A 12241-nucleotide genomic window follows, 5' to 3' on the forward strand; every position below is an offset into this window, starting at 1 on the left:
ATCATCATGACTAGGATGCATGACAAGTTTCGTGGCTTTTTGCCACTTTATGAATTTTCCATAATTTTTTCGGTCCAAAAACCTAAAATACTGATCGGACGTGACGCAACGTGCTCTTCGTTTCGAAATACGATCACTTATTGGATCCCGTGTGGGAGTGGGCATACTGACTCACATGCAAAATTTTAGGCCATTCTGAAGATGTCAAAAAATCGACCTCGTTATCCGTACACCGTTCGGGTAAGAGCAAAGGCCCCGTCTGAAAAGGAGTTTTTTTCCGACATCCTTCAAATCAACCCAAATTTTTTCCATAATGTTGTATCATATTGACTAGGATGCACTAGGACTGTTCAAGTACTAAAAATTTAATTTAAATCAGGTGTGACCAATATTATAAAAATATAGGTATTAATTAAGCAAACTTGCATAAAGTGCTAAATATCAAAAATAAGATAGATATTAAATATATGATATGAGTTTACAATGCTCAAGTAACACTACCATAGTTGTCCGGACAGTGTAACACTGTCCGGGCAGCGGCGATAGAGCTGCCGGGCAGTGCAAAGTCAAACCATATTTTTAGTAACTATCTTATCTGCTAGGGTGCATTAAGCCGCCTATTTAAGCCGGTCGGGGCGCCCTTCGGCGGGCGAGGTGGGACTAAAATCTATGCCACACACCGCCCTCTGCGCCTCTGCGCCCTGGACCGCCCGCCCGCGCCTCTCAAAGGCGGCCCAGCCGGCCCACATCGGCGGTGTTCGCAGCGCCGCGGGAGGCGTGCTCTGTTACGAATTTTTGTTTTGTTTTTCTAATATTATTTAGTATTTTTATTGCTTTATTTCTTTTTACTTTTTCCATTTAGATATTTTTTCAATTCAAGTTTAATTCTGTTAAAATTTTACATTTTCTTTAAGAGAACAATTTCATTCTTTTTGGTTGTATAATTTATTTTCCACCTTTCGTTTTTTATTTCCTTTCCTAATTTTATATTTTTTTTGCATTCAAAGTTTAACTCATTTTTGTTTTTAAAATTTATTTTCATTCTACTTTGCTAATATTATTTAATATTTTTATTGCTTCATTTTTATCTACTTTGTTTTATTTTTATAATTTTTTCAATTCAACTTTAGTTCTGTTTTAATTTTATTTTTTTTAAGTTGACAATATCATTTTTTTGGTACTATTATTTATTTTCCATCTTTGTTTCATTTTTTATTTCCGTTCCTAATTTTTGTAGTTTTTTTTGTTCAAAGTTTAACTCATTTCTGTTTTTAAAATTTATTTTCATTCTATTTTGCTAATATTATTTAGCTGTCCTCTTTTTTTCTTTTTTATTTTCTTTCCTAATTTTCAAACTTTTTTTGCACTTGTAGTGTAATTTTTTTGTTTCTATATTTTGAACAATAATTGTATACAGTATAACATTTTAAAATAATAGTATTACTTCGAACACTCAATTTGTAAACAATATTTTAATACCATGCATTTAAACACACTCGATATTTCATCATAGTTTTCATAAATATTTTACATAATACTAGAAATTGAACTTAACTAAACCAAACAACATTAGGAAAATAATTAAACATTACTAAACGTTATTTCAAAAGTAACCTAAACTAAACTACTCATCCTCGACGCCGCCAAAGTCCATCTCGTCGTAGAGCCCGTCGTAGTCGTCGATGTCGTTGTTGTTGTTGCTGTCGTCGAGGGGCACCACGGGAACGGCCGGCGAAGCCATCGAGTCCTCGAGCGCAGCTTGATACCCGGGAAAGTCCTCCGGGTCCTCCGGGTGGACGGTGCCCGGGGCGAGCTGAATGTACTCCTAGACGAGCGGCGACGGCTGCGGAATGTTCTCCGACTCCCGGAGCACCGTCGGGTAGCCCGGCTTGTCGTCCGGGTCGCCGGCCTCCGCCGCCAGCCGCCTGTACTCCGCCACCAATGCCGGCTCTGGCTCCTGCTTCGGCTCGGGCGGAGGGGCGCGGCTGGACCCGGCGTCGTTCCTGCCCACGGAACGGTGATCGCGGGGGCCGAGGTGGACAGCACGGTCACCGCCTGGGCCTCCGCGGGGCACAGGCGGGTACATGGCGTTGAAGTCGACGCGGGTGCGGGTGGAGCGCGCCTGGCCGTGGCGGTACAAGTCAAAGCCATACCACGGCGGAGCGGGCACGGCGCCGGCGACCGCCTGCGCGCGGTACGGCACGACCACTGTTGGCGAATGTTGCAGAAAATAAAAAATTTCCTACAGTTTCACCATGATCAATCTATGAGTTCATCTAGCAACGAGAGAGAGGAGTGCATCTACATGCCCTTGTAGATCGACCGGAAGCGTTCAAGAGAACGGGGTTGAGGGAGTCGTACTCGTCGTGATCCAAATCACCGGAGATCCTAGCGCCGAACGGACGGCACCTCCGCGTTCAACACACGTACGGTCAGGGAGACGTCTCCTCCTTCTTGATACAGCAAGGGGGGAGGAGAGGTTGATGAAGATCCAGCAGCACGACGGTGTGGTGGTGGATGCAGCAGCGATCTCGGCAGGGCTTCGCCAAGCGTCTGCGAGAGGGAGAGGTGTAGCAAGGGGAGAGGGAGGCGCCAAGAGCATGGGTGTGGCTGCCCTCCCTCCCCCTTTATATAGGCCCCCTAGGGGGCGCCGGCCCTAGGAGATGGGATCTCCAAGGGGGGGCGGCGGCCAGGGGGTGGCTTGCCCCCCAAGGCAAGTCGAGGCGCCCCCACCCCTAGGGTTTCCAACCCTAGGCGCAGGGGGGCCCAAGGGGGGGCGCACCAGCCCACCAGGGGTTGGTTCCCCTCCCACATCAGCCCATGGGGCCCTCCGGGATAGGTGGCCCCACCCGGTGGACCCCCGGGACCCTTTTGGTCGTCCCAGTACAATACTGTTACCCCTGAAACTTTCCCGATGGCCGAAACTTCACTTCCTATATATAATTCTTTACCTCCGAACCATTCCGGAACTCCTCGTGACATCCGGGATCTCATACGGGTCTCCAAAAAACTTTCGGTTTACTACATACTTATATCTCTACAACCCTAGCGTCACCGAACCTTAAGTGTGTAGACCCTATGGGTTTGGGATACATGCAGACATGACCGAGACGCCTCTCCGGTCAATAACCAATAGCGGGATATGGATACCCATGTTGGATCCCACATTCTCCTCGATGATCTCATCGGGTGAACCACGATGTCGAGGACTCAAGCAATCTCGTATACAATTCTCTTTGTCAATCGGTACGTTACATTCCCGAGATTCGATCGTCGGTATCCCAATACCTCGTTTAATCTCGTTACCGGCAAGTCACTTTACTCGTACCGTAATGCATGATCCCGTGACTAGACACTTGGTCACATTGAGCTCATTACGATGATGCATTACCGAGTGGGCCTAGAGATACCTCCCAGTCTCGATTCGTGCAAACCCAACAGACACTTTTGGAGATACCCGTAGTGCACCTTTATAGTCACCCAGTTACGTTGTGACGTTTGGCACACCCAAAGAACTCCTACGGTATCCGGGAGTTGCACAATCTCATGGTCTAAGGAAATGATACTTGACATTTGGAAAAGCTCTAGCAAAACGAACTACACGATCTTTGTGCTATGCTTACGATTGGGTCTTGTCCATCACATCATTCTCCTAATGATGTGATCCCGTTATCAATGACATCCAATGCCCATAGTCAGGAAACCATGACTATCTGTTGATCAACGAGCTAGTCAACTAGAGGCTTACTAGGGACATGTTGTGGTCTATGTATTCACACGTGTATTATGATTTCCGGATAACACAATTATAGCATGAATAACAGACAATTATCATGAAGAAAGAAATATAATAATAACCATTTTATTATTGCCTCTAGGGCATATTTCCAACAGTCTCCCACTTGCACTAGAGTCAATCATCTAGTTACATTGTGATGAATCGAACACCCATGGAATTCTGGTGTTGATCATGTTTTGCTCTAGGGAGAGGTTTAGTCAACGGATCTGCCACATTCAGGTCCATATGTACTTTACAAATATCTATGTCTCCATCTTGAACATTTTCACGAATGGAGTTGAAGCGACGCTTCATGTGTCTGGTCTTCTTGTGAAACCTGGGCTCCTTGGCAAGTGCAATAGCTCCAGTGTTGTCACAGAAGAGTGCGATCAGCCCCGACGCATTGGGTATGACTCCTAGGTCGGTGATGAACTCCTTCACCCAGATTGCTTCATGCGCTGCCTCCGAGGCTGCCATGTATTATGCTTCACATGTAGATCCCGCCACGACGCTTTGCTTGCAACTGCACCAGCTTACTACCCCACCATTCAAAATATACACGTATCCGGTTTGTGACTTAGAGTCATCCAGATCTGTGTCGAAGCTAGCGTCGATGTAACCCTTTACGACGAGCTCTTCGTCACCTCCAAAAACAAGAAACATATCCTTAGTCCTCTTCAGGTACTTCGGGATATTCTTGACCGCTGTCCAGTGTTCCTTGCCCGGATTACTTTGGTATTTTCCTACCAAACTTATGGCAAGGCTTACATCAGGTCTGGTACACAGCATGGCATACATAATAGACCCTATGGCTGAGGCATAGGGGATGACACTCATTTCTTCTATATCTTCTGCCGTGGCCGGGCATTGAGCTGAGCCCAATTTCACACCTTGTAACACAGGCAAGAACCCCTTCTTGGACTGATCCATATTGAACTTCTTCAATATCTTATCAAGGTATGTGCTTTGTGAAATACCTATAGATCTTGATGCCTAGTATGTAAGCAGCTTCTCCAAGGTCATTCATTGAAAAACACTTATTCAAGTAGGCCTTAATGCTGTCCAAGAGTTCTATATCATTTCCCATCAAAAAGTATGTCATCTACATATAATATGAGAAATGCTACAACGCTCCCACTCACTTTCTTGTAAACGCAGGCTTCTCCATAAGTCTGCATAAACCCAAACGCTTTGATCATCTCATCAAAGCGAATGTTCCAACTCCGAGATGCTTACACCAGCCCATAAATGGATCGTTGGAGCTTGCATACCTTGTTAGCATTCTCAGGGTCGACAAAACCTTCCGGCTGCATCATATACAGTTCTTCCTTAAGATGACCATTAAGGAATGCTGTTTTGACGTCCATTTGCCATATCTCATAATCATAGTATGCGGCAATTGCTAACATGATTCGGACGGACTTTAGTTTCGCTACGGGAGAGAATGTCTCATCGTAGTCAACCCCTTGAACTTGTCGATAACCCTTAGCGACAAGTCGAGCTTTATAGATGGTAACATTAACATCCGCGTCCGTCTTCTTCTTAAAGATCCATTTGTTTTCTATCGCTTGCCGATCATCGGGCAAGTCTGTCAAAGTCCATACTTCGTTTTCAGGATCCTATCTTGGATTGCATGGCTTCAAGCCATTTGTTGGAATCTGGGCTCGCCATCGCTTCTTCATAGTTCGAAGGTTCACCGTTGTCTAACAACATGATTTCCAGGACAGGATTGCCATACCACTCTGGTGTGGAACGTGTCCTCGTGGACCTACGAAGTTCAGTAGTAACTTGATCCAAAGTACCTTGATCATCATCATTAACTTCCTCTTCAATTGGTGCTGGCACCACAGGAACATCTTCCTGAGCTGCGCTACTTGCCGGTTCAAGAGGTAGTACTTCATCAAGTTCCACTTTCCTCCCACTTACTTCTCTCGAGAGAAACTCTTTCTCCAGAAAGGACCCATTCTTGGCAACAAAGATCTTGCCTTCGGATCTGAGGTAGAAGGTATACCCAATGTTTCCGTAGGGTATCCTATGAAGATGCATTTTTCCGACTTGGGTTCGAGCTTTTCAGGTTGAAGTTTCTTGACATAAGCATCACATTCCCAAACTTTTAGAAACGACAGCTTAGGTTTCTTCCCAAACCATAATTCATACGGTGTCGTCTCAACAGATTTAGACGGTGCCCTATTTAAAGTGAATGTAGTTGTCTCTAGAGCGTATCCCCAAAAAGATAGTGGTAAATCGGTAAGAGACATCATAGATCGCACCATATCCAATAAAGTGCGATTATGACGTTCGGACACACCGTTACGCTGAGGTGTTCCAGGCGGCGTGAGTTGTGAAACGATTCCACATTTCCTTAAGTGCGTACCAAATTCGTGACTTAAATATTCTCCTCCACGATCTGAGCGTAGGAACTTTATCTTTCGGTCACGTTGATTCTCTACCTCATTCTAAAATTCCTTGAGCTTTTCAAAGGTTTCAGACTTGTGTTTCATCAAGTAGACATACCCATATCTACTCAAGTCGTCAGTGAGAGTGAGAACATAACGATATCCTCCACGAGCCTCAACGCTCATTGGACCGCACACATCAGTATGTATGATTTCCAATAAGTTGGTTGCTCGCTCCATTGTTTCGGAGAACGGAGTCTTGGTCATTTTTCCCATGAGGCATGGTTCGCATGTGTCAAATGATTCATAATTGAGAGACTCTAAAAGTCCATCAGCATGGAGCTTCTTCATGCGCTTGACACCAATGTGACCAAGGCGGCAGTGCCACAAGTATGTGGGACTATCATTATCAACTTTACATCTTTTGGTATTCACACTATGAATATGTGTAACATTACGCTCGAGATTCATTAAGAATAAACCATTGACCATCGGGGCATGACCATATCTCTCATATAAATAGAACAACCATTATTCTCGGATTTAAATGAGTAGCCATCTCGTATTAAACAAGATCCAGATACATTGTTCATGCTCAAACTTGGCACTAAATAACAATTATTGATGTTTAAAACTAATCTCGTAGGTAAATGTAGAGGTAGCATGCCGACGGCGATCACATCGACCTTGGAACCATTCTCGACGCGCATCGTCACCTCGTCCTTCGCCAGTCTCCGTTTATTCCGCAGTTCCTGCTTTGAGTTACAAATATGAGCAACCGCACTGGTATCAAATACCCAGGAGCTACTACGAGTACTAGTAAGGTACACATCAATTACATGTATATCACATATACCTTTAGTGTTGCCGGCCTTCTTGTCCGCTAAGTACTTGGGGCAGTTCCGCTTTCAGTGACCACTTCCCTTGCAATGAAAACACTCAGTCTCAGGCTTGGGTCCATTCTTTGACTTCTTACCTGCAACTGGCTTACCGGGCGCGGCAACTCCCTTGCCGTCCTTCTTGAAGTTCTTGTTACCCTTGCCTTTCTTGAACTTAGTGGTTTTATTCACCATCAACACTTGATGTTCTTTCTTGATCTCTACCTCCGCTCATTTCAGCATTGAATATACCTCAGGAATGGTCTTTTCCATCCCCTGCATATTGAAGTTCATCACAAAGCTCTTGTAGCTCGGTGGAAGCGACTGTAGGATTCTGTCAATAACTGTGTCATCCGGGAGATTAACTCCCAGCTGAGTCAAGCGGTTGTGCAACCCAGACATCTTGAGTATGTGCTCACTGACAGAACTATTTTCCTCCATCTTACAGATGAAGAACTTGTCGGAGACTTCATATCTCTCGACCCGGGCATGAGCTTGGAAAACCATTTTCAGCTCTTCGAACATCTCATATGCTTCGTGTTGCACAAAACGCTTTTGGAGCCCCGGTTCTAAGCTGTAAAGCATGCCGCACTGAACGAGGGAGTAATCATCAACACGAGACTGCCAAGCGTTCATAACGTCTTGGTTCTCTGGGATGGGTGCTTCACCTAGCGGTGCTTCTAGGACATAATCTTTCTTGGCAGCTATGAGGATGATCCTCAGGTTCCGGACCCAGTCCGTATAGTTGCTGCCATCATCTTTCAGCTTGGTTTTCTCTAGGAACGCGTTGAAGTTGAGGGTAATGTGGGCCATTTGATCTACAAGACATATTGTAAAGATTTTAGACTAAGTTCATGATAATTAAGTTCATCTACTCAAATTATTTAATGAACTCCCACTCAGATTAGACATCCCTCTAGTCATCTAAGTGATACATGATCCGAGTCGACTAGGCCGTGTCCGATCATCACGTGAGACGGACTAGTCATCATCGGTGAACATCTCCATGTTGATCGTATCTTCCATACGACTCATGTTCGACCTTTCGGTCTCTTGTGTTCCGAGGCCATGTCTGTACATGCTAGGCTCGTCAAGTTAACCTAAGTGTTTATGCGTGTGTAAATCTGTCTTACACCCATTGTATGTGAACGTTAGAATCTATCACACCCGATGATCACGTGGTGCTTCGAAACAACGAACTTTCGCAACGGCGCACAGTTAGGGGGACCACTTTATTGAAATTATTATGAGGGATCATCTTATTTACTACCGTCGTTCTAAGTAAACAAGATGCATAAACATAATAAACATCACATGCAATTAAACAGTGACATGATATGGCCAATATCATATAGCTCCTTTGATCTCCATCTTCGGGGCTCCATGATCATCTTCGTCACCGGAATGACACCATGATCTCCATCATCGTGTCTCCATGAAGTTGCTCGCCAACTATTACTTCTACTACTATGGCTAATGGTTTAGCAATAAAGTAAAGTAATTACATGGCGTTAAATTATTGACACGTAGGTCATACAATAATTAAGAGAACTCCTATGGCTCCTGCCGGTTGCCATACTCATCGACATGCAAGTCGTGATTCCTATTACAAGAACATGATCTCATACATCACAATATATCATTCATTATTCATCACAACTTTTGGCCATATCACATCACAAATCATATGCTGCAAAAACAAGTTAGACGTCCTCTAATTGTTGTTGCAAGTTTTACGTGGCTGCAATAGGGTTCTAGCAAGAACGTATTCTTACCTACGTAAAAGCCACAACATGATTTGTCAACTTCTATTTACCCTTCATAAGGACCCTTTTCATCGAATCTGCTCCAACTAAAGTGGGAGAGACAGACACCCGCTAGCCACCTTATGCAACTAGTGCATGTCAGTCGGTGGAACCTGTCTGACGTAAGCGTACGTGTAAGGTCGGTCCAGGCCACTTCATCCCACAATACCGCTGAAGCAAAATAAGACTAGTAGTGGCAAGAAAGTTGACAGCATCTACGCCCACAACAGATTTGTGTTCTACTCGTGCAAAGAGAACTACGCATAGACCTAGCTCATGATGCCACTGTTGGGGAACATTGCAGAAAATAAAAAGTTTCCTACAGTTTCACCAAGATCAATCTATGAGTTCATCTAGCAACGAGAGAGAGGAGTGCATCTACATACCCTTGTAGATCAAGCGGAAGCATTCAAGAGAACGGGGTTGAGGGAGTCGTACTTGTCGTGATCCAAATCATCGGAGATCCTAGCGCCGAACGGATGGCACCTCCGCCGTCAAAACACATACGGTCAGGGAGACGTCTCCTCCTTCTTGATCCAACAAGGGGGAAGGAGAGGTTGATGAAGATCCAGCAGCACGACGGCGTGGTGGTGGATGCAGCAGCGATCTCGGCAGGGCTTCGCCAAGCGTCTGCGAGAGGGAGAGGTGTAGCAAGGGGAGAGGGAGGCGCCAAGAGCATGGGTGTGGCTGCCCTCCCCCCTTTATATAGGCCCCCTAGGTGGGTGCCGGCCCTAGGAGATGGGATCTCCAAGGGGGGGGGGGCGGCCAGGGGGGTGGCTTGCCCCCCAAGGCAAGTGGAGGCGCCCCCCACCCCTAGGGTTTCCAACCCTAGGTGCAGGGGGCCAAGGGGGGGCGCACCAACTCACCAGGGGCTGGTTCTCCTCCCACATCAGCCCATGGGGCCCTCTGGGATAGGTGGCCCCACCTGGTGGACCCCCGGGACTCTTCCGGTGGTCCAGGTACAATACCGGTAACCCCCAAAACTTTCCCGATGGCCGAAACTTCACTTCCTATATATAATTCTTTACCTCCGGACCATTTGGGAACTCCTCGTGACGTCCAAGATCTCATCCGGGACTCCGAATAACTTTCGGTTAACTGCATACACATCTCTACAACCCTAGCGTCACCAAACCTTAAGTGCGTAGACCCTACGGGTTCGGGAGACATGCAGACATGACCGAGACGCCTCTCCGGTCAATAACCAACAGTGGGATCTCGATACCCATGTTGGCTCCCACATGCTCCTCGATGATCTCATCGTATGAACCACGATGTCGAGGACTCAAGCAATCCCGTATACAATTCCCTTTGTCAATCGGTATGTTACATGCCCGAGATTCGATCGTCGGTATCCCAATACCTCGTTTAATCTCGTTACCGGCAAGTCACTTTACGCGTACCGTAATGCATGATCCCGTGACCAGACACTTGGTCACATTGAGCTCATTATGATGATGCATTACCGAGTGGGCCCAGAGATACCTCTCCGTCATACGGAGTGACAAATCCCAGTCTCGATTCGTGCCAACCCAACAGACACTTTCGGAGATACCCGTAGTGCACCTTTATAGTCACCCAGTTACGTTGTGACGTTTGGCACACCCAAAGCACTCCTACGGTATCCCGAAGTTGCACAATCTCATGGTCTAAGGAAATGATACTTGACATTTGGAAAAGCTCTAGAAAAATGAACTACACGATCTTTGTGCTACGCTTATGATTGGGTCTTGTCCATCACATCATTCTCCTAATGATGTGATCCCGTTATCAATGACATCCAATGCCCATAGTCAGGAAACCATGACTATCTGTTGATCAACGAGCTAGTCAACTAGAGGCTTACTAGGGACATCTTGTGGTCTATGTATTCATACGTGTATTATGATTTCCGGATAACACAATTATAGCATGAATAACAGACAATTATCATGAACAAAGAAATATAATAATAACCATTTTATTATTGCCTCTAGGGCATATTTCCAGCAACCACCTCCTCGAAGGTGCGCTCATCCCAGAGCTGATGCCGCCGCGCGCGGTTGTGCTTCGTGGGCGGGCGCGGGCCGGTGTAGGCATGGAGGCGGCGTAGGTGGTCGTCGGCGAGGCGGTCCGCCCAGCCGGGGTTGTTGGGGGCGTACTGGGGGTCGGCGGGCTCCTTCGGCGACAGGCGAGCCCAGTACAGGCCGACGGCGCGGGTGAAGAGGTGGGTGCCGACCTCGGGCACCGGCGCCACAGGCACGCCGTCGACGCTCAGGCGCCACCTCGCCGGCAGGCGCACGTTGGGTGCGGCGGGGATGACGAAGTGGGCGAGCTCCTCCGCCTCCTTGAGCGTCAAGTTGGGGCGTGCAATCGCCAGCGAGAGGGAGAGGTAGGGCGCGCGAGGAAGAGGAAGGGCGCAAGAGGACGACGCCGATGATAGGGGAGAAGGAGAGGGGAGGCGAGGATGGTGTGCGAGCGACGGCAAGGCGAGGCACTCTTTTATAGGGCGTACTGGTAGGTGGGTGGGTGTCAGCGATCAATGTTGGGGTAGCCGAGCGGGGCGGCGTGCACTGAACTGTCAAGGGCGCAGAAGGTCAGGCGGCGGCGTGAGAATCGGCGCCGGCGATTAATGCCTGGTAGGCGAGGGGGGCGGCGTGCGCGGGCGGTCAAGCGGTGGCGTGTGCAAGTGCGCGGCAGGTGGTCAGGCGGTGGCGTGTGAATCGGCGCCGCCCGCAGACCGCCGCCGCCGACGGGGCGTCTCACCACTACTAGGAAAATGGCTATAGATGGGATTGACACTAATGGCGCACCAGAAAGATGGTGCGCCATTAGTATATACTAATGGCGCACCACAATCTGATGCGCCGTTAGAGTTTAAACAACTAATGGCGCACCATGCTACGGGTGCGCCATTAGTATCAAAAATTTTTTAACTAGTGCGCCTGTCCAAACATACTAATGGCGCATCCCGGCAAAGTGCGCCATTAGTAGTTGTAACTACTAATGGCGCACTAGGCAGCAGGTGCGCCATTAGTATAGAAATTTTTTTTTGAACTAGTGCGCCTATCCAAACATACTAATGGCGCATCCTGCCCAAGTGCGCCATTAGTAGTTGTAACTACTAATGGCGCACCAGGCAGTGGGTGCGCCATTAGTATAGGATTTTTTTTTGAACTAGTGCGCCTATCCAAACATACTAATGGCGCATCCTGCCCAAGTGCGCCATTAGTAGTTGTAAGTACTAATGGCGCACCATGCAAGAGGTGCGCCATTAGTAAGTGGGCAGCAACAAGATATTTGGGACAGCCTCTCCTACCCACACACTCACTTTCTCCCCACTTCATTCTCTCCACCTCCTCCTTGTCTCGGGTGCCTCCTCTTTTTCACCTCATTTCCACCATA

The sequence above is a fragment of the Triticum aestivum genome, chromosome 6B (genome assembly GCF_018294505.1).
Source record: "Triticum aestivum cultivar Chinese Spring chromosome 6B, IWGSC CS RefSeq v2.1, whole genome shotgun sequence".
Taxonomy (NCBI): domain Eukaryota; kingdom Viridiplantae; phylum Streptophyta; class Magnoliopsida; order Poales; family Poaceae; genus Triticum; species Triticum aestivum.